This window comes from Anomaloglossus baeobatrachus, unplaced genomic scaffold (assembly GCF_048569485.1).
Source record: "Anomaloglossus baeobatrachus isolate aAnoBae1 unplaced genomic scaffold, aAnoBae1.hap1 Scaffold_180, whole genome shotgun sequence".
Lineage (NCBI taxonomy): Eukaryota > Metazoa > Chordata > Amphibia > Anura > Aromobatidae > Anomaloglossus > Anomaloglossus baeobatrachus.
This window is the reverse complement of record NW_027441950.1, coordinates 233,893-256,998: the sequence shown is the minus strand read 5'-3', so window position 1 is coordinate 256,998 and position 23,106 is coordinate 233,893. Positions and strand designations below refer to the sequence as shown.

Below are 23,106 nucleotides of genomic sequence, written 5' to 3'. Positions count from 1 at the left end.
CCTTTCTTCCTGTTGTTCGTGTCCGTAAAAAAGGGAGCACATCGGATTGTCCACGGTAAGTAGTAGACATCTTACTTTTGCTGGTAGATGGTCTATCTTCAGCAGATGATAATGGAGCTTTGCCACTTTCCCCACAGACAAAACCTTTTTTGCCTTTTCCACCACGCCTCTTCCCCTTTCCACCAGCATCTGTCATTTTGCCACTCATGTTGATTGCGACAAGATTGTGGACTGAAAATGTGGTAGTAAAAATTGAGAGGTGGTGAAGATTGCAGTGGTGGTCTAGCTTTATTAACAGCAGAATAATAAAGAATAAATATCCCTGACAATGCAACTTAGTTATAATGACTTGGAGTGTGCAACGCAGGCAGATGCGCTCTGCAAATGTCTTGGCACTAGTGGGACTATAGCAAAGTCCAATAGCCACGTATAGGATGCCACTAGGTACACTGAGTGTTTGCTAGTATAATGGCTAAGTTAAAATTAGTTGGAGTGTGCAACGCAGGCAGATGCGCTCTGCAAATGTCTTGGCACTAGTAGGACTATAGCAAAGTCCAATAGCCACGTATAGGATGCCACTAGGTACACTGAGTGTTTGCTAGTATAATGGCTTACTTATAATTAGTTGGAGTGTGCAACGCAGGCAGATGCGCTCTGCAAATGTCTTGGCACTAGTGGGACTATAGCAAAGTCCAATAGCCACGTATAGGATGCCACTAGGTACACTGAGTGTTTGCTAGTATAATGGCTAAGTTAAAATTAGTTGGAGTGTGCAACGCAGGCAGATGCGCTCTGCAAATGTCTTGGCACTAGTGGGACTATAGCAAAGTCCAATAGCCACGTATAGGATGCCACTAGGTACACTGAGTGTTTGCTAGTATAATGGCTTACTTATAATTAGTTGGAGTGTGCAACGCAGGCAGATGCGCTCTGCAAATGTCTTGGCACTAGTGGGACTATAGCAAAGTCCAATAGCCACAGATAGGATGCCACTAGGTACACTGAGTGTTTGCTAGTATAATGGCTTACTTATAATTAGTTGGAGTGTGCAACGCAGGCAGATGCGCTCTGCAAATGTCTTGGCACTAGTGGGACTATAGCAAGGTCCAATAGCCACGTATAGGATGCCACTAGGTACACTGAGTGTTTGCTAGTATAATGGCTTACTTATAATTAGTTGGAGTGTGCAACGCAGGCAGATGCGCTCTGCAAATGTCTTGGCACTAGTGGGACTATAGCAAAGTCCAATAGCCACGTATAGGATGCCACTGGGTACACTGAGTGTTTGCTAGTATAATGGCTTACTTATAATTAGTTGGAGTGTGCAACGCAGGCAGATGCGCTCTGCAAATGTCTTGGCACTAGTGGGACTATAGCAAGGTCCAATAGCCACGTATAGGATGCCACTAGGTACACTGAGTGTTTGCCAGTATAATGGCTTACTTATAATTAGTTGGAGTGTGCAATGCAGGCAGATTCGCTCTGCAAATGTCTTGGCACTAGTGGGACTATAGCAAAGTCCAATAGCCACGTATAGGATGCCACTAGGTACACTGAGTGTTTGCTAGTATAATGGCTAAGTTAAAATTAGTTGGAGTGTGCAACGCAGGCAGATGCGCTCTGCAAATGTCTTTGCACTAGTGGGACTATAGCAAAGTCCAATAGCCACGTATAGGATGCCACTAGGTACACTGAGTGTTTGCTAGTAAAATTGCTTAGTTTAAAAAAGTTGGAGTGTGCAATGCAGGCAGACGTGCTCTGCAAATGTCTTTGCACTAGTGGGACTATAGCAAAGTCCAATAGCCACAGATAGGATGCCACTAGGTACACTGAGTTTTTGCTAGTATAATGGCTTACTTATAATTAGTTGGAGTGTGCAACGCAGGCAGATGCGCTCTGCAAATGTCTTGGCACTAGTGGGACTATAGCAAGGTCCAATAGCCACGTATAGGATGCCACTAGGTACACTGAGTGTTTGCTAGTATAATGGCTTACTTAAAATTAGTTGGAGTGTGCAACGCAGGCAGATGCGCTCTGCAAATGTCTTGGCACTAGTGGGACTATAGCAAGGTCCAATAGCCACGTATAGGATGCCACTAGGTACACTGAGTGTTTGCTAGTATAATGGCTTACTTATAATTAGTTGGAGTGTGCAACGCAGGCAGATGCGCTCTGCAAATGTCTTGGCACTAGTGGGACTATAGCAAAGTCCAATAGCCACAGATAGGATGCCACTAGGTACACTGAGTGTTTGCTAGTATAATGGCTTACTTATAATTAGTTGGAGTGTGCAACGCAGGCAGATGCGCTCTGCAAATGTCTTGGCACTAGTGGGACTATAGCAAGGTCCAATAGCCACGTATAGGATGCCACTAGGTACACTGAGTGTTTGCTAGTATAATGGCTTACTTATAATTAGTTGGAGTGTGCAACGCAGGCAGATGCGCTCTGCAAATGTCTTGGCACTAGTGGGACTATAGCAAGGTCCAATAGCCACGTATAGGATGCCACTAGGTACACTGAGTGTTTGCTAGTATAATGGCTTACTTATAATTAGTTGGAGTGTGCAACGCAGGCAGATGCGCTCTGCAAATGTCTTGGCACTAGTGGGACTATAGCAAAGTCCAATAGCCACAGATAGGATGCCACTAGGTACACTGAGTGTTTGCTAGTATAATGGCTTACTTATAATTAGTTGGAGTGTGCAACGCAGGCAGATGCGCTCTGCAAATGTCTTGGCACTAGTGGGACTATAGCAAAGTCCAATAGCCACGTATAGGATGCCACTAGGTACACTGAGTGTTTGCTAGTAAAATTGCTTAGTTTAAAAAAGTTGGAGTGTGCAATGCAGGCAGACGTGCTCTGCAAATGTCTTTGCACTAGTGGGACTATAGCAAAGTCCAATAGCCACAGATAGGATGCCACTAGGTACACTGAGTGTTTGCTATTATAATGGCTTACTTATAATTAGTTGGAGTGTGCAACGCAGGCAGATGCGCTCTGCAAATGTCTTGGCACTAGTGGGACTATAGCAAAGTCCAATAGCCACGTATAGGATGCCACTAGGTACACTGAGTGTTTGCTAGTAAAATTGCTTAGTTTAAAAAAGTTGGAGTGTGCAATGCAGGCAGACGTGCTCTGCAAATGTCTTTGCACTAGTGGGACTATAGCAAAGTCCAATAGCCACAGATAGGATGCCACTAGGTACACTGAGTGTTTGCTAGTATAATGGCTTACTTATAATTAGTTGGAGTGTGCAACGCAGGCAGATGCGCTCTGCAAATGTCTTGGCACTAGTGGGACTATAGCAAAGTCCAATAGCCACGTATAGGATGCCACTAGGTACACTGAGTGTTTGCTAGTATAATGGCTAAGTTAAAATTAGTTGGAGTATGCAACGCAGGCAGATGCGCTCTGCAAATGTCTTGGCACTAGTGGGACTATAGCAAAGTCCAATAGCCACGTATAGGATGCCACTAGGTACACTGAGTGTTTGCTAGTAAAATTGCTTAGTTTAAAAAAGTTGGAGTGTGCAATGCAGGCAGACGTGCTCTGCAAATGTCTTTGCACTAGTGGGACTATAGCAAAGTCCAATAGCCACAGATAGGATGCCACTAGGTACACTGAGTGTTTGCTAGTATAATGGCTTAGTTATAATGAGTTGGAGTGTGCAGAGGACAGGAGGGTACAGTGGCAGGATTGTGGTGCTCTGGGTAGAGGAATGGAAGCCTGCCTTTCTATTCCCTCCTAATGGTGAAATGCAGGGAGGAAATCCCTGACCTTGGCTACACAGATGCTGTTGCTGTTTGCAGGACCTGTCACCTATGGCTCTCTGACCCTGCCGGTTTGAGCCCTTAAAAGGACTGCTATAAAGTGCTCTCCCTATGCTGTCTAACGCTGTGTATGCAGCGCATACAGCTGTATCGGCTATAGGACTCAGGAGGACGGAGCTGCGACAGTGATGTCTGACACCAAAGACGCAGAAGGCAGATAATGGCATCCGTGAAGAAAATGTCCGGTTTTATAATGCAGGGACATGTGACATGCAGATCCTATCACACATGCCGTTGCTTCTCTGGCTCAAAGTCAACTTAGCTGTGTGTGTGTCTGTGATTGGCTGACATGCTGGCCCGCCCCACAAGACGCGCGCACTTAGGGAAGGAAGACAAGAAAAAAAAAAAAAAAATGGCGATCGCCATTATAGAAACAGCAGTGATCTGAAGGCGCTGTTCACGCACACTATACACTGAAATGTGATAATAGTTTGATTCACAGAGTGACTTACACTATTACAGCAGAAACCAAGCTATGATTTAGCTGTTTTTTGGCTGCTAGAATCGTTCTCGAACGTTTCTAGAACTATCGAGCTTTTGCAAAAAGCTCGAGTTCTAGTTCGATCTAGAACATGCCCCAAAATCACTCGAGCCTAGAACTGGAGAACCACGAACCACGAACCGCGCTCAACTCTACCCAGGAGCTTTGGTTCCCTGAGTTTCCAATAGCAAATGTCTAGAAAAACCTCTGTCCATTGGCACAACTCAGCAAGAAAACGAGAAGACCGAGAAGATATATTTCATTTATCTTAATGCCACCTTATTAACAGCACTAAACCCTTCTATTATGTCCCTTAGCCTTTTGAGCTTATCCTCTGGTAAGCGGAAGACCATGCCTCTGGTATCGATCTCAGTGCCTAAAAACTGTATTATAGTAGCCAATCAGAATACAAAAGGATGCATAGGAAGCGTGACTTTATTTCAATATTTTAAAACAATCCAATAAAATGAAGAAAAGTCACTCATACAAGATCCACAGAAGTTGTATAATACATACATAAATCAAAACACTATAAGGCCTGTTTCACACGTCAGTGATTCTGGTACGTTTGTGCTTTTTTTTAAACATAACAGAATCACTGAGATACGCAGATCCATTATAATGAATGGGTCTGCTCACACATCAGTGATTTTTCACTGCACGTGTCTCCGTGCCGCGTACCCGCGTGTCCGTGATTGCTGCACGGAGACATGTCCATTTTTTTCTGGCATCACTGATAGGATGTCCATAAGGTGGCAGCAGAGCATAACAGAAAAAGGTGCCTATTGTGCACTGAAAAGACCCAATGTGATGCACCAGACATATAGAGCCCTAATGGATTCACAAATATAAGATATATCATGAATGACTACTGCATAATGAACGCTAGCATGAAAAAAGAAAGGAATCCATAAAAATAAATAATAAATGGTGCACATATGTTAGAGCCCCACCGAAGGACAAAAAAAGTCTGATGGAAATAGAGAGCATATAGGAACAATAAGAATGTGCAACAGAGAGGAAGGTGAGAATGCAGGATCAATCACTGCCTGTCAGATATTAATAATCAGGGAAATAACTCTGGAGCAGACGCACAAATTAGGGTCTTACCTGGTAAGGTAACAAATAATTAATAGTAGTTGCACTCACCTATTAAGGTTGTGCCAGTCACAACCCCTAAATGCACGTTACAAATGGCGACAGCCGCAGCCCCTAGTAGAAGAGCAATAACGTATAGGAGGAAAATCGGGTGCGTGCCGCACTGTCACCAAAGGAAACTGATGTTAATTATTTCATCTCTTTATTCTTTTTTCCGGTCAATGTGTTTCAGAGATCACTGTCTCCTTCATCAGGGCAAAAAAAGAACAGTATGCAATCAAAGGAGGAAGAACCTCTATATATACACATATGGAGCTACGTCAGAGGACTGACTGCTGTATTTCAAATACTGCCGGGATGGTCAACTGTTACAATACCGGCCATAAAAGTTCTCAAGTGATATATTGAGAAACATTTATAAAATCACTGGGGTATAGTGTTTCAAATTTCATCAGCTTTTTGAGACAAAAATCAGAAAAAGAAGAAGAAGAAGGACAAAATGAAAAAAAGAAAAAAAAGAAGAAAAAAAAAACAAAAAGGGAGCATTGAGCTCCAGACCCTGTATTGAGTCTTAGAAGTGTAGTGACAAGTGCATCTGTCCACAACCCTGTAAGGGTGAACGGGATGACGGACAAGAAAAATTATGTTCGTGGCAAAAAATGGTGGTGTTGCTATATAAAATTGCATTAAGAATAAAGAAAGGAAAAATTTCTTTATAAAAGTAGTGAAGAAAAAAGTGGAAAAAAGGGGAGTGTAAGCCATTTTACTAATAAATAGTGATGAGCGAGCATGCTTGTTACTACTCGGTACTCGCACGAGTATCACTGTACTCGGTCTACTCGACGGGGACCGAGTAATCTCGCGATCCTCGTGCTGTACTCGTGGTCTTCATCCCTGCATGTTGGCGCTCTTTTGAGAGCCAGCCCTCATGCAGGGATTGGCTGGCAGACCACTGCAATGCCACAGCCCTGTTAGTTGTGGAATTGCAGTGATTGGCCGGCCTGCACAGCGTGACCGAGCCTTTATACCGGCGGGCGCGCTGTGCTCTGCTCACAGCTATCCAGACAGTCAGTGCAGGGAGAGGGTCGCTGCTTCAGGGAAAGGTTTGCGGCCCTTTATAGCTATTTCCGTAGCAGGGCTGCAAACAGTGTGACCAAAAGTCCTTCTCAGGACTATTCTAGTTGTATACAGGCAGGCAGGGTATAGCCAGGTCGGAGTACAGTAGCAGAGTCCTTCTCAGGACTATTGTTGCTGTATACAGGCAGGGTATAGCCAGGTTGGAATACAGGCTAGTGACCAAAAGAGTCCTTGTCAGGACTATTGTAGCAGTATACAGGCAGGATGGCAGGCAGGCAGGGTATATAGCCATTCCTAGCGGTGACCGTATACCAGCCTTCATCATATCTGGGGCTGGTGTACACAGTCTAAAACAGTCCTGATAGTGTCAGACTTCTCAGCAATTGTCGCTCCTAAAACCTGTTAGGTTCTTAGTGCGTCCGTGCTTGCATTTAAAAACCGCACGTGTGTGCCTGTCGGTGGCAGCGTACAGGTGCACTTGTGTGCGTTTTTACCAAACTATTATATAACGCACAAGTGTAGTGTATAATACACGTCAGTCAGCAGTGGCTGATAGTGTCAGAGTTCTCGTCATTAATTTTTGCTCCTAAAACCTGTGTTAGGTTCTTAGTGCGTCCGTGCTTGCATTTAAAAACCGCACGTGTGTGCCTGTCGGTGGCAGCGTACAGGTGCACTTGTGTGCGTTTTTACCAAACTATTATATAACGCACAAGTGTAGTGTATAATACACGTCAGTCAGCAGTGGCTGATAGTGTCAGAGTTCTCGTCATTAATTTTTGCTCCTAAAACCTGTGTTAGGTTCTTAGTGCGTCCGTGCTTGCATTTAAAAACCGCACGTGTGTGCCTGTCGGTGGCAGCGTACAGGTGCACTTGTGTGCGTTTTTACCAAACTATTATATAACGCACAAGTGTAGTGTATAATACACGTCAGTCAGCAGTGGCTGATAGTGTCAGAGTTCTCGTCATTAATTTTTGCTCCTAAAACCTGTGTTAGGTTCTTAGTGCGTCCGTGCTTGCATTTAAAAACCGCACGTGTGTGCCTGTCGGTGGCAGCGTACAGGTGCACTTGTGTGCGTTTTTACCAAACTATTATATAACGCACAAGTGTAGTGTATAATACACGTCAGTCAGCAGTGGCTGATAGTGTCAGAGTTCTCGTCATTAATTTTTGCTCCTAAAACCTGTGTTAGGTTCTTAGTGCGTCCGTGCTTGCATTTAAAAACCGCACGTGTGTGCCTGTCGGTGGCAGCGTACAGGTGCACTTGTGTGCGTTTTTACCAAACTATTATATAACGCACAAGTGTAGTGTATAATACACGTCAGTCAGCAGTGGCTGATAGTGTCAGAGTTCTCGTCATTAATTTTTGCTCCTAAAACCTGTGTTAGGTTCTTAGTGCGTCCGTGCTTGCATTTAAAAACCGCACGTGTGTGCCTGTCGGTGGCAGCGTACAGGTGCACTTGTGTGCGTTTTTACCAAACTATTATATAACGCACAAGTGTAGTGTATAATACACGTCAGTCAGCAGTGGCTGATAGTGTCAGAGTTCTCGTCATTAATTTTTGCTCCTAAAACCTGTGTTAGGTTCTTAGTGCGTCCGTGCTTGCATTTAAAAACCGCACGTGTGTGCCTGTCGGTGGCAGCGTACAGGTGCACTTGTGTGCGTTTTTACCAAACTATTATATAACGCACAAGTGTAGTGTATAATACACGTCAGTCAGCAGTGGCTGATAGTGTCAGAGTTCTCGTCATTAATTTTTGCTCCTAAAACCTGTTAGGTTCTTAGTGCGTCCGTGCTTGCATTTAAAAACCGCACGTGTGTGCCTGTCGGTGGCAGCGTACAGGTGCACAATTTGCACAAACTTTGATATAACGCCCAAGTCTAGTGAATACACGTCAGCACAGCATTGCAAAATGCGCAAGGGCGTTGGCAAGGAACAAGGAAGTGGACGTGATGGTGGTGCAGGCAGAGGCCGAGGTCGTGGGCAAGCTCTAATTTTGCCACAACAAAGGGCCACATCTAGTCGCTCGCACGTCCTGTCCCAAATTCTTGGGGACCGCAGCAGTACACCGCTCTTGAACCAAGACCAGTGTCAACAGGGTGTTTTCGTTGGATAGCGGATAATGCTTCCAGTCAGATTGGCACCACCACAAACACTCTGTCTTCCACACGGTCAAGTGTCAGTAGCCGTGATACTGCACCGCACATTTCAGAACCTGATCCTCCTTCCTACCACAAGGCTGAGTACACGTCCTCGGACATTAATGATCCCACACTTGGACACTCGGAAGAGCTGTTCACGTTTCCATTCGCACATTCTGGCCTCTCGCCAGCTCATGTTGAAGTGGGTCATGAGGAGATCGTATGTACAGATGGCCAAATATTTGAGCAGCCACGTTCTCACGAAGTTGGCAACGTGTCTCAACAAGGGGTGGACGATGATGAGACACAATTGTCAGGAAGTCAGGAGGAGGAGCAGGGTGCGGAAGAGGAAGACGACGTGGTGGATGATCCAGTAACTGACCCAACCTGGCAGGAGGATATGCAGAGCGAGGACAGCAGTGCACAGGGGGAGGGAGGCGTAGCATCCCAACAGGCAGTAAGAAGCAGGGTGGTGGCTCCAGGCAGAAGTCAGGCAACCGTTCCCCGGAACAACAACACGACACAAGGTGCCTGTACAAATGTTAGGTCTTCCCGAGTCTGGCAGTTTTTTAAGTTGGATCCAGATGATTCTAAAAAGGCCATTTGCAACACCTGCCGTGCCAGCATCAGCAGGGGTACCAAAACTAGCAGCCTGACCACCACCAGCATGATCAGGCACATGTCAGCCAAGCACCCGACTTTGTGGGAAGTACAACAGAGTTGAGGAGCAGTGCTTGCTAATGTCACTGCTACGTCTTCGCTGGTTGTGCATGCGAGCCAATCCCCTGTCCATGCTGCCTGCGAACAAGCCTCCTCCGGTCCTGCACCTGCAGTTGCCTACTCAGAAATAACACCATCATCAAGCACGTCCTTGTCCCAGCGCAGCGTTCAGTTATCCATTCAGCAAACCTTTGAACGCAGGCGCAAATACACTGCCAACACCCCACATGCCACAGTTCTAAATGCTAACATTTCGCGACTGCTTGCGCTGGAAATGTTGCCTTTTAGGCTGGTGGAGACAGAAGCATTCCGCGACCTGATGGCGGCAGCTGTCCCACGTTACTCGGTCCCCAGCCGCCACTATTTCTCCCGGTGTGCCGTCCCCGCGTTGCATAACCACGTGTCACAAAACATCACACGTGCCCTGAACAACGCTGTTTCACCCAAAGTCCACCTAACCACAGACACGTGGACAAGTGCTTGTGGGCAAGGCCGCTACATCTCGTTGACGGCACACTGGGTTAATATTGTGGAAGCTGGGACCCAGTCTGAGCGAGGGACGGAACACGTCCTTCCCACACCAAGGTTTGCAGGCCCTACCTCAGTCAGTGTTTCACCCACACTCTACAGCTCCGGAATGTCATGCTCTTCAGCCTCCTCCTCCTCCTGCGCATCCTCATCCACTGTACCCTCCACACCAGTCCCAAGCTGGAAGCACTGCAGCACTGCCTCGGCGAAGCGGCAACAGGCTGTGCTGAAGCTAATCTGCATAGGTGACAAACCCCACAATGCAGAAGAGCTGTGGACAGCTCTGAAACAGCAGGCAGATCACTGGCTCACACCTCTGAACCTAAAGCCAGGAAAGGTCGTGTGTGACAATGGCCGGAACCTGGTGGCGGCTTTGAGGCGAGGCCAGCTGACACATGTTCCATGCGTGGCCCATGTGCTCAACCTCGTGGTTCAGCAGTTTCTAAAGTCATACCCAGAGCTGTCTGATCTGCTGGTAAAAGTTCGTCGCCTGTCTGCACATTTTCGAAAGTCACCTACTGCTTCAGCCGGCCTTGCCGGCTTTCAGCGCAGTTTGCATCTTCCGGCTCACAGACTGGTGTGTGATGTCCCCACGCGTTGGAATTCAACTCTGCACATGTTGGTCAGGATATGTGAGCAGAAGAGGGCAGTTGTTGAGTACCTGCATCACCTAAGCCGTCGGGAAATGGGTCAAACTCCACACATAACACCTGAGGAGTGGAGATGGATGTCCGACCTATGTACCATCCTCCAAAACTTTGAGGACTCCACCAAGATGGTGAGTGGTGATGACGCCATTATTAGCGTCACCATACCGCTACTCTGCCTTCTAAAACGGTCTCTGCTCAAAACCAAACATGATGCATTGCAGGCGGAGCGCGATGAGTTGCAGCAAGAAACAGTAGTGGGTGTGGGTGATAACACACAGCCCAGCCTCGTCTCATCACAACGTGCAGTGGAGGACTATGACGAGGAGGAGGATGAAGACATGGAGCAAATCTCCGGCCAAATTGAGGATATGACATGCACACCAGTCATATCCTCGGTTCAGCGTGGCTGGCCAGAGGACAGGGTAGATGAGGAGGAGGAGGAGGAGGAGGAGGAGGACAGCATGTTCAGTCAACGTGTTGGTCAGGCTACTGAAGTCCTGGCTGTTAAGAGTCTGGCGCACATGGCTGACTTTATGGTAAGCTGCCTGTCTCGTGACCCTCGCGTTAAGAACATCTTGGCCGACAATCATTACTGGTTGGTAACACTGTTAGACCCACGCTACAAGGAGAACTTTATGTCTCTTATTCCCGAGGCGGAGAGGTCAACCAAAATGCAGCAGTTCCGGAAGGCCATAGTCACGGAAGTAGGCAAAGCATTCCCCTCACAAAACGCTAGCGGCATAGGTCAGGAATCAGTGGACAACCAAGGCGTACAGCCGAGAGAGGCACAAGTCCAATCCGCCAGAGGTAGGGGAACAGTCTTTAAGATGTGGGACAGTTTTCTCAGCCCCTCACGTACCACAGCCCCTGAGGTGCGGGGTAGTGCCACAAGAAATCCTAAGTTTGCCCAGATGCTCAAGGAGTACCTTGCAGATCGAACAACTGTACTCCGACATTCCTCTGTGCCTTACAATTATTGGGTATCCAAGGTGGACACGTGGCATGAATTGGCTCTCTACGCCTTGGAAGTCCTGGCCTGCCCTGCCGCTAGCGTTTTGTCAGAGCGTGTTTTTAGTACCGCAGGTGGAATCATTACAGATAAACGCACCCGCCTGTCAACTGAAAATGCTGACAGGCTGACTCTGATCAAGATGAACAAGGGTTGGATTGGGCCAGACTTCACCACACCACCAGCAAATGAGAGCGGAATTTAAAGTTTGTAACGGGAATTTGCCATGTACCTCCAGTCACCCATGGGTACACACTTCTGGACTTTGGATAATCGCTGGACTGCTCCTCCTTCTCCTCATGCGCCACCATGATGACCGTTACAAGAGTTAGGCCTTTGTTTCAGGTATACCCCCAGTGGTAAATTTTTTCGCCCATTCTTTGCAGAATGGACATTACAACGACAGGAGACCCGCTCCTTTGCAATGGGAACAATGTTTTGAGGCCCTCATGCACGTCTCTATGCAGGGACAACGTGGAGCCTCCCAATTTTTGGCTGCCCTGCCAAAGGGCTATACTATAATACACCCACTTCCTGACAATGGACACTTAATGTTTTGAGGCCCTCATGCACGTCTCTATCCAGGGACAACGTGGAGCCTCCCAATTTTTGGCTGCCCTGCCAAAGGGCTATACTACAAAAGACCCACTTCCTGACAATGGACACTTAATGTTTTGAGGCCCTCATGCACGTCTCTATCCAGGGACAACGTGGAGCCTCCCAATTTTTGGCTGCCCTGCCTAAGGGCTATACTATAATACACCCACTTCCTGACAATGGACACTTAATGTTTTGAGGCCCTCATGCACGTCTCTATCCAGGGACAACGTGGAGCCTCCCAATTTTTGGCTGCCCTGCCAAAGGGCTATACTACAAAAGACCCACTTCCTGACAATGGACACTTAATGTTTTGAGGCCCTCATGCACGTCTCTATCCAGGGACAACGTGGAGCCTCCCAATTTTTGGCTGCCCTGCCAAAGGGCTATACTACAAAAGACCCACTTCCTGACAATGGACACTTAAAGTTTTGAGGCCCTCATGCACGTCTCTATCCAGGGACAACGTGGAGCCTCCCAATTTTTGGCTGCCCTGCCTAGGGGCTATACTATAATACACCCACTTCCTGACAATGGACACTTAATGTTTTGAGGCCCTCATGCACGTCTCTATCTAGGGACAACGTGGAGCCTCCCAATTTTTGGCTGCCCTGCCAAAGGGCTATACTATAATACACCCACTTCCTGACAATGGACACTTAATGTTTTGAGGCCCTCATGCACGTCTCTATCCAGGGACAACGTGGAGCCTCCCAATTTTTGGCTGCCCTGCCAAAGGGCTATACTACAAAAGACCCACTTCCTTCCAATGGGCACTTCAGGTTTACAGGCCCTCATGCACGTCTCTATCCAGGGACAACGTGGAGCCTCCCAATTTTTGGCTGCCCTGCCAAAGGGCTATACTATAATACACCCACTTCCTGACAATGGACACTTAATGTTTTGAGGCCCTCATGCACGTCTCTATCTAGGGACAACGTGGAGCCTCCCAATTTTTGGCTGCCCTGCCAAAGGGCTATACTATAATACACCCACTTCCTTCCAATGGGCACTTCAGGTTTACAGGCCCTCATGCACGTCTCTATCCAGGGACAACGTGGAGCCTCCCAATTTTTGGCTGCCCTGCCTAAGGGCTATACTATAATACACCAACTTCCTGACAATGGACACTTAATGTTTTGAGGCCCTCATGCATGTCTCTATCCAGGGACAACGTGGAGCCTCCCAATTTTTGGCTGCCCTGCCAAAGGGCTATACTACAAAAGACCCACTTCCTTCCAATGGGCACTTCAGGTTTACAAGCCCTCATGCACGTCTCTATCCAGGGACAACGTGGAGCCTCCCAATTTTTGGCTGCCCTGCCAAAGGGCTATACTACAAAAGACCCACTTCCTTCCAATGGGCACTTCAGGTTTACAGGCCCTCATGCACGTCTCTATCCAGGGACAACGTGGAGCCTCCCAATTTTTGGCTGCCCTGCCTAAGGGCTATACTATAATACACCCACTTCCTGACACTGGACACTTAATGTTTTGAGGCCCTCATGCACGTCTCTATCCAGGGACAACGTGGAGCCTCCCAATTTTTGGCTGCCCTGCCTAAGGGCTATACTACAATAGACCCACTTCCTTACAATGGGCACTTCAGGTTTACAGGCCATCATGCACGTCTGCATGCAGGGGCATTGGTGAACCTCACAATTTTGGACTGCCCTGGCAAAGGAAAATACTACAAAGACTCAGTTCCTCAAAATGGGCACATTAGACTCAGAGGCCTTTATGTACGTCTCTTCTCAGGGACATCGGAGTGCCACACAATGTTTTACGTAAAATCTTTCATGTATTGATCTCAAAAAGTAACATACATTAGCTCTATCTCACTATTGGGTATGTGCCCTTAACATTTCCGCTATGAAAAATCATTTTGGTGTCATTTTGGAAGGTTTTCTGGTGAGTCCGTAAAAATGGCGTAAAACGCGGACAAAATTATTCACAGCTGTGACTTTTGAGTGATAAATGCTTCAAGGGGTCTTCCCCATGCTGTTGCCATGTCATTTGAGCACTCTTCGGAGACTTTTGTGCCATTTTTAGGGTTTCTACATGCTGCCGGTGGTCATTTCACAAAAATACTCGGGTCTCCCATAGGATAACATTGGGCTCGGTGCTCGGGCCGAGTACACGAGTATCTTGGGAGGCTCGGCCCGAGCTTCGAGCACCCGAGCTTTTTAGTACTCGCTCATCACTACTAATAAACCTAAAAAATAAAAATAAATTGAATAAAAATCATGAATGTTGTGTTATAACAGGAAATTCGGTGTAAGAATGAATATCCGGGATGAGAGTTCAGCGAATGAGTTATAGAAATTGTTACAAAAAGGAGTGTGTACGGTTTATGCGTAAATTTTCAGAATGCGTACATGAAAATTATATGTATGTGAGAATGTCCCCCATGCTTTGTAAAAAGTTATTTATGAAAATGTAAATAAAATATATAAAAATGCCTAATTATTTATAATTTATGAGAAAGATATATATGTATGGAAGAATGTTATAAGGTGTCCAAGAACCATAAAGAAAAAGGGTGCATATATAATGTTAGAGGTCTAGAGTTCCACCAGGCTATATCACCCCTAAAGAAATAGAAAGAAGACCTTACTACCTGTGTACCCCAAAAAAAGCTATATTTCTTAGCCAGGATTATGGTGGAGATATGCACAAGTGAAATAAGAATATAAAGTAATACAATAAGATTATAAAACCAATATGTGTGCATTCATGCACCACCCGGTACGCTACCCTTGCCAAATTGCTCACTCTAGATCCCCACACGATCCATGAAGCCGTTCCCCCGGTCACACCGCCTGCTGCCGGTTCCCACTCATCCCTGGGGGAGTTAGGCGAGTGGTATCGAGAGATACATGTCGGCACTGATGATACCCCCATACACCACAAGGAAGGGGTATACCGGGTGGTACAGGAGTATGAGCGGGTTTTTAGCAAGCACCCTCTAGATTTTGGGCAGATTAAAGGGGTTCAACACCACATCCCTACCGGTACACACTCCTCTATTAAAGAGAGATACAGGCCTATTCCCCCTGCGCACTACCAATGCGCCAAAGACATGTTGAGGAACATGAAGGAGGCAGGGGTTATTAGGGACAGCTGTAGTCCCTGGGCCGCTCCGTTGGTGCTGGTTAAGAAGAAGGATGGCACCATGCGGATGTGTGTGGATTACCGGAAGATTAACCAGATAACGCATAAGGATGCTTACCCTCTGCCCCACATCAAAGAGTCCCTGGCCTCGCTGAGAACCGCTAACTACTTCTCCACCCTTGACCTCACCAGCGGGTACTGGCAGGTGGCCGTGGCACCGGAAGACCGAGAGAAGACTGCCTATGGGACCGTTTTGCTGTACTTGGATGATGTGATTGTGTACTCACAGACGTATGAAGCCCACCTGGAGCACCTAGCCGAGGTGTTCGCGTCCCTTGCCAAGTATGGGATGAAGTTGAAGCCCTCAAAGTGTCATCTGCTGAAACCCAGAGTGCAGTACCTAGGACATGTGGTTGGTGCGGAAGGTGTCGCCCCCAACCCCGAGAAGATTACCGCCATCCAAGACTACATAAGGTACATAAAAGGTACATAAAATGAGAATAATGGGGATAGGGGAAAATATGTGTAACTGGGTTAAAAACTGGCTCAGTGATAGGAAACAAAGGGTGGTTATTAATGGTACGTACTCGGACTGGGTCTCAGTTCATAGTGGGGTACCACAGGGGTCAGTATTGGGCCCGCTTCTTTTCAACATATTTATAAATGACCTTGTTGGGGGCATGCGGAGTAGAATTTCAATATTTGCAGATGATACTAAACTCTGCAGGGTAATCAATACAGAGGAGGATAATTTTATATTACAGGGAGATTTATGTAAATTGGAGGATTGGGCTGAGAAGTGGCAATTGAAGTTTAATGTAGATAAATGTAAGGTCATGCACTTGGGTAGAGGAAATAACATTTATGATTATGTACTTAATTGTAGAACACTGGGTAAAACAGACACAGAAAAAGACTTGGGTGTATGGGTGGATGGTAAACTTCACTTTAGTGGACAGTGTCAGGCAGCTGCTGCCAGGGCTAATAAAATAATGGGATGTATTAAAAGAGGTATAAGTGTTCATGAAAAAAATATAGTTCTACCTCTGTACAAGTCACTAGTGCGACCGCACGTAGAATACTGTGTACAATTCTGGTCACCGATATATAAGAAGGACATAGCTGAACTGGAGAGGGTGCAAAGAAGAGCGACCAAGATTATTAGAGGAATGGGGGGGATGCAATACGAAGACAGGTTATTAAACTTGGGGTTATTTAGTCTGGAAAAACGAAGGCTTAGGGGAGATCTAATCACAATGTATAAATATATGAGGGGACAGTACAGAGACCTTTCCAAAGATCTATTTACACCTAGCCTGCGACTGGAACACGGGGGCATCCGCTACGTCTTGAGGAAAGAAGGTTTAATCATAATCACAGACGAGGATTCTTTACTGTACGAGCAGTGAGACTATGGAATTCTCTGCCGCATGATGTTGTAATGAGTGATTCACTACTAACATTTAAGCAGAGCCTGGATGCCTTTCTTGAAAAATTTAATATAACCAGTTATGTATATTAGATTTTATGACAGGGTATTGATCCAGGGAACTAGTCTGATTGCTGGATGTGGAGTCAGGAAGGAAATTTTTTCCCCATTGGAACTTGTTTGCCACATTGGGGTTTTTTGCCTTCCTCTGGATCAACATGTTAGGCTACGGGTTGAACTAGATGGACTTAGAGTCTCCCTTCAACCTTAAAACTATGATACTATGATGACTGGCCGAGACCGACCACAGTGAGGGAAGTGAGGCAGTTTCTGGGCCTGGTGGGATATTACCGTCGCTTCATTAAGGGGTACACAAAGATGGCTGCCCCCATGCAAGACCTCCTCGTAGGACAGACCAAGGGTGGTAGATCCCTAGTAGCCCCATTGGTGTGGGAAGAAAAGCATGAGGAATCCTTCCGCCAGCTGAGAACAGCCCTGACCGGAGAGGAAATCCTAGCGTACCCTGACTACAGCCGCCCATTCATCCTCTACACCGACGCCAGCAATGTGGGCTTGGGGGCTGTTCTATCCCAGGTCCAAGACAGAAGGGAAAAGGTAATAGCTTATGCTAGCCGAAAACTCCGACCGACTGAGAGGAACCCTGAGAACTACATCTCCTTCAAGCTTGAGCTCTTGGCACTGGTGTGGGCTATCACCGAGCGGTTCCGCCATTACCTGGCAGCAGCCAAGTTCACCGCGTACACAGACAATAACCTGCTGACCCATCTAGATACGGCCAAGCTGGGCGCGTTGGAGCAGCGGTGGGTGACCAGGTTAGCCAACTACGATTTCACCATCAAGTACCGGGCCGGCCGTACCAACGTCAATGCCAATGCACTCTCCCGGATGCCCCACCTGTCGGAAGAGGGGCCAGAGGATGATGACCTCGAAGAGATCGAGTTGCCTGCATTTCACCGGCCATTCACTGAGAAGGTGCACGTCTACCAACAACGGGTGAACCTGGATCCGCTGCCCCGACAGGACTGGCAGGAAGCTCAGGACCAGGCACCTGCTGTCCGCCTGGTCAAGACTCTAGTGGAACAGGGTTCTGCTGGGATAGACCCTGCTGCCCCTGCCGAAGCCCAACGTCTGTGGCAAGAACGGACCCGGCTATACCTACACCAGGGGAAGTTGTATCGCGAGCTGATTAATCCAAAGACTCACGAGAAGATCCGCCAGCTGGTGATTCCCCAGGCTAACGTGCCCACCGTCCTGCAAGCATACCATGATGGTGCAGTGCACTTCGGGTGGAAGAAGCTAGAGATGTTGTTAAGAGAGCGGTTCTATTGGAGTGGAATGCGGGAATCTGTGGAGGCCTGGTGCCGAGAATGTGGCCCTTGCGCATTGAGAAGGAAGGACGAGGCCAGCCAGAAGGCACCCCTACACCCGATCATTACACACCAACCGCTGGAGCTGGTTGCCCTTGACCATGTAAAGCTCACCCCCAGCCGAAGTGGGTACACCTACGCTCTGACCATCGTAGACCACTACTCGAGGTTCCTGGTGGTTGTCCCAGTTAAGGACTTAACCGGCCGCACCGCTGCTAAGGCTTTCCAGGCTTATTTCTGTTGACCGCATTGGTACCCGGAGAGGGTGCTTACCGACCAGGGTCCGGCCTTTGAAGCAGAGGTATTCCAGGAATTCTGCCAGTTGTACGGCTGCAAGAAAATCCGGACCACGCCTTACCACGCCCAAACCAATGGCATTTGTGAAAAGATGAACCACTTGGTCCTGGGCCTCCTCAAGACGTTACCACTGGAAGAGCGGAACCTGTGGCTGGAGAAGCTACCTGACCTGGTCGATATGTACAACAACATCCCTTCCAGCTCTACGAAATGCACTCCAGCATACCTGATGAGAGCTCGTCCCGGCCGGCTACCAGTGGATCTGGAAATGGGCTTGGAAGCTTCAGAAGCACTCCTGTCGACAGCTGAATGGGACACTCGGCGGAGGACACAGTACCGACAGGTCCAGGAGTATGTTGAAAAGAACTTGTGCCGGAGTCGGGGACAACAGGAGCAGTGCTTCAACAAGAAGGCGCCTGCCGGTTCCTTCCAACCTGGGGATGTAGTGCTGAAGCGGAAAAGAAGGGCCCACAAGCTGGATGATCAATGGGAAAAAACCCCGTATGTAGTCCAGCCCACAGGATGGGAGAATGGGAAGGCCTACCAGATCAGCCGTGACCAGGGGGGGACTTTGGCCACGGTTTCCCGAGACCACCTGAAGAAGTGCCCACCAGCATTGAGAGTAGCGGATGAGGCTCCAGTTCCCAGTCCAGTGGAGAAGGAAAAAGAGGTAATCCACACCATGATGGGTGATTTTCCAGCAGACTGGCCTACACAGAACGGTGCGGTGATCCTTCCAGTGATACTGTTCCCACAACCCGTGGATGAAGAAATGATGGAAACGGTTAACCGCGAGCCAGTGCCCAGGGATGTACCTGTACCCAGCTCCCCTACGCCTCCGCCTGCCCCACATGATAGCAGGGAGGAGGAACTGACTGTTCCCTCTGCCCCACTGCCTGTCACCACTGACACCGGACCCCGAAGGTCCACTCACCCCAACCTAGGTAGACCCCCACTTAGGTACAGGGAAACTACTCTTTAAAAGGGGGGGGCTTTATGTGTTGAGTGTACCAGTTTGAAAGTTTTAAATGATAAGTAAAGATGATCAACCAAAGAAGTTTACCTGATTGAACCGTGATTAAACCGGCCGTTGCCGGCAACTGTTGTCCCCGTAGGGACTGTGCAACCATTGCGTAAGGAACTGCTTACGGACAAGCCCGAGAACTTGCAGGGCAACCACAAACTTAGTGCAATGTAAATAAAAATGTTTGTTGGCTTGACACCGTTACCGCCTCCGGAGAGGCTGATTTGGGAGGATGGGCCTGGAGGAAAGGGATGGCCTAGGCCCGCCACTACCGTAACCGGTGGCGATCCTCCGGGGGTTCAGGGGTCCCCTTGGACGTGGGCCCCCTGAAAGAGACAGAACCCGCTCGGGCAACTTGGTGCTGGACTGGGGTCAAGGGGTGCTGCCCGCTTCTTAGGGGCAGCATCAGGGCCAGGTTGTTTGGGTGGGAGAAGAGCGGAAGCTGTACCGTTGTAAAATGTTTATGATGCTTTTACATGTTTTACCGTTTTATTCTTTTTCAGTTGTGAAAATAAAACCGGTGATGGACGGGCAGCCCGCGGACGGTCTGCATTTTACTATAGGGGAATGTGGCGCCCTGGACAAGCCAGGTCGTCACAGGTACTACACCAACACACTCTACACTCCGGCTAGGCACACCGAAGCTAAACACAAATCCTAGTTGCCTTCCTCCAGGGGCTGATGTCCACACCAGGGGGTGGGCCAGGCGGTTGATCCCACCCACCGAGGAGTTCACAGTCCTGGAGGCGGGAAAAGGAGTCAGATTAGAGATCAGTTTTGGAGTTAGAGAAGTGAAGAGGAGAGGAGACTGACCGTGTCCGGGTGTGTGGCCCGGGCACTCAGCAAGGTTGGCAGACGGTGGTGACCTTCTGCAGGAGAGGCTGATTGGAGTGAACCGTACGGACCGGGGATGGGCGGTGGCCCGCCGGTACCAGATCGGGGAGTGAAGAGAAGCCAGCACCATCCGGCAGGGCCTACGGACCCCGACCAGGCTAGGAGTCGCCGTAAAACCGGTCAAATCCGTTAGCGACAGGAACCTCCAGGGTTTCCCAGCAGTCAAGACCCGATTGAAGGCAACAGCTCACACCGTAGAGGGAAGCACAGTCACCGCCAAGGCTACAGTTCCCAGGGCCAGAGCCTGCGGGCAAAAGGGGCTCCCTCAGCATCCATCCAAGCTGGGGAGCGGGTTACCGGTGGGAAGCCCGCTAGATTTTGGGGGAATAAAAGGGGTCCAACACCACATCCCCACAGGTGCACACCCACCCATCAAAGAGAGCTATAAGCCAATACCACCTTCACATTGCCAGTGTACCAAGGACATGTTGAGCAACATGAAGACGGCTGGGGTTATCCGTGACAGTTGTAGCCTTTGGGCAGCTCTGTTGATCCTGTTAAAAAAGAAGGACGGCACCACTCCCCGTATTGAGGAATCGCTAGCTGCATTGAGAACTGCAAATTATTTTTCTACCCTTGATCTCACTAGTCACTATTGGCAAGTGTCCGTTGCTGAGGCAGACCGGGAGAAGACCGCCTTCGCCACCCCTATGGGTCTCTGCGAGTTCAAAAGCATGCCCTTCGAGCTGTGCAATGCGCCAGGAACCTTCCAGAGGCTGATGGAATGCTGCTTGGGACAAGATTTTAGGGTGTATAAAAAGGGAGATTAGATCCCGTGATCCCAACGTATTGTTACACCTCTATAAATCACTTGTAAGGCTACATCTGGAATATGGGAACCAGTTTTGGGCTCCACATTTTAATAAGGACATTCAGAAGTTAGAGTCAGTTCAAAGGTGGGCAACTAGACTACTACAAGGAATGGAAGGCCTCCCATATGATGACAAGTTGAAAAAGTTATTAAGTGATTATTGGCTGCAATGGGGCTTTCTGGCTGGTGCCAGCCTCTCTTCTTAGCACACAGGAACCACAATCCCTACACCATGCTTCAATGGATTCTCTCATCCCAGCCCAGTAAAACTACATATTTTACACAGTCATAAGCAGCCAAAAGGGATCTATTCTATTCAATTGCAAATGATCTAGATAAGACTGAGAATAAGATACTGCACGGGACATAGCAGAGTTGGTCAAGTTGAGTGGAGATGAGTTTGCTATTTGGCACAGCTTTTTGCATCAATAAAGCAAGTAAAAGGTGTGAAAGATAAAAAAAAGGGTGAAAGTGTGAAAAGTGAATTGGCCAAATTGAGGTGCATATAAAGTTTTTGCTTTCTTTCAATTCACTAATGGGGCTCATTTGAATCAGGTGAATTGAGTTCTGCTTTTGGAAACTGGGTTAAGAAGGGGTGCACCGGTCCTGGAGGTACTGCAATACCAGGTCAATGCGTGCAGTGGACAGAGCAAGATTTTTTCCATCTCCTTGTTCTAAAAATCCATTTAATATATGGTCCCCAGAGAGGGGACGTATCAGATATTAAACTGATAAGAACAGATTTAATTTTTTTTTTTTCTGTTTATCAGTAGGACTTCAAAATAACAAAGGTGATCGCCTCCCGTTGCCTGGGAACCGTCCAGGCACAAGAGGGCTATGTGTCACCAGAAGGCGCACACACTTCCTCAAGGCCGGCAGACGTGCAATCCCAGGCACCTTCCAGTACCGACCAAGGTAGCGTCCTCCGAAACTACACTTGATCTTAGCCAAAAGGCCGAGAAGCTATAACCCGAATTGGTTACGGCCTTGAGTGGCACCCTGGCCTATACCGGACACATCTTAGGGAGAGGGAGACAAACCCACGCCTACAGAAGACATTTTGTCACCCAAGCCAACCCTTGAAAAGGCTGTTTTGCAGAGCAAAAACAAGAAGAATGGTGCTTTTTGCACCCACTGCAATGAATCTGAATAACTCCTCCTTTTGGACACAAGCACCTCCCCTCCCCCTTGCAGTCTTTCCAATTCATGATACAAAAAGACGGACGGACAGGACAGGACAGGACAGGCTGCCTGACTTTCCGTCACTGCCACCCTTTGCCATCCTTGCCCGTAGAAAGCCCTTTCATCATCCCCAAACCCTAATCTTTTCCCTTCCCTTCCCAGATGCGTCTCACTCCCTTTCATTAGGAAGTGAGCGCAGCCTTTTCTCCGTTCTGCACATGCGCGACGTTAAACACAAATGCGCAGGCGTGCGTTCCATTACCCTCACTGCATTCCACTCCCATACAGGAAGTGGGCGCAGCTATTACTACGGTCGCACATAAAAGAACCCACGGCCACCACTGCACATAGCTGACTCCACCACAGGACACCCACTTCTACACCAACGCAGGTAAGACAGGATCGGCACCTCTATGCTCCCGTTACAATCAGGCTCAGTCACCATGTGATAACGCTCTCAACTCTTTAGTTGCAGGCTCCCCTTGCTTCACCTCCACTGGCTGTGCTGCCATTTCCTCTCCCACCTGAAAGGTATACTTTATTCCACTATTTTCCTGTTTCTCTCTTCCCCCGTTTCCCATAACCTACTTTTATCTGCATTTGTGGGGTATCTATATGCTATTTACATCATAGTTTTATTCATTAATATGGAAGGGAAGAGTGCCCATGAGAGTGTTGAACTGCGGAGAGCAAGAGATTAAGCTGCTCCGATTTGCCACCATTGATAAGCTGTTCTCAGTAGATACACATGCTATCCAAACAGCAGCATCCACCATTGCTTCAGCCCACTCATTCAGTGACAGCTCACCAAGTCAGCCAGAGGAGTGGTGTAAG

At 48.0% G+C, this 23,106-nt stretch overlaps 1 pseudogene; it reads right to left on the bottom strand.

Moving 5' to 3' along the window:
- Positions 1–21,680: 21,680 nt before the first annotated feature.
- LOC142260782 (U2 spliceosomal RNA) lies at positions 21,681–21,886 on the bottom strand (annotated as a pseudogene).
- Positions 21,887–23,106: the final 1,220 nt, after the last annotated feature.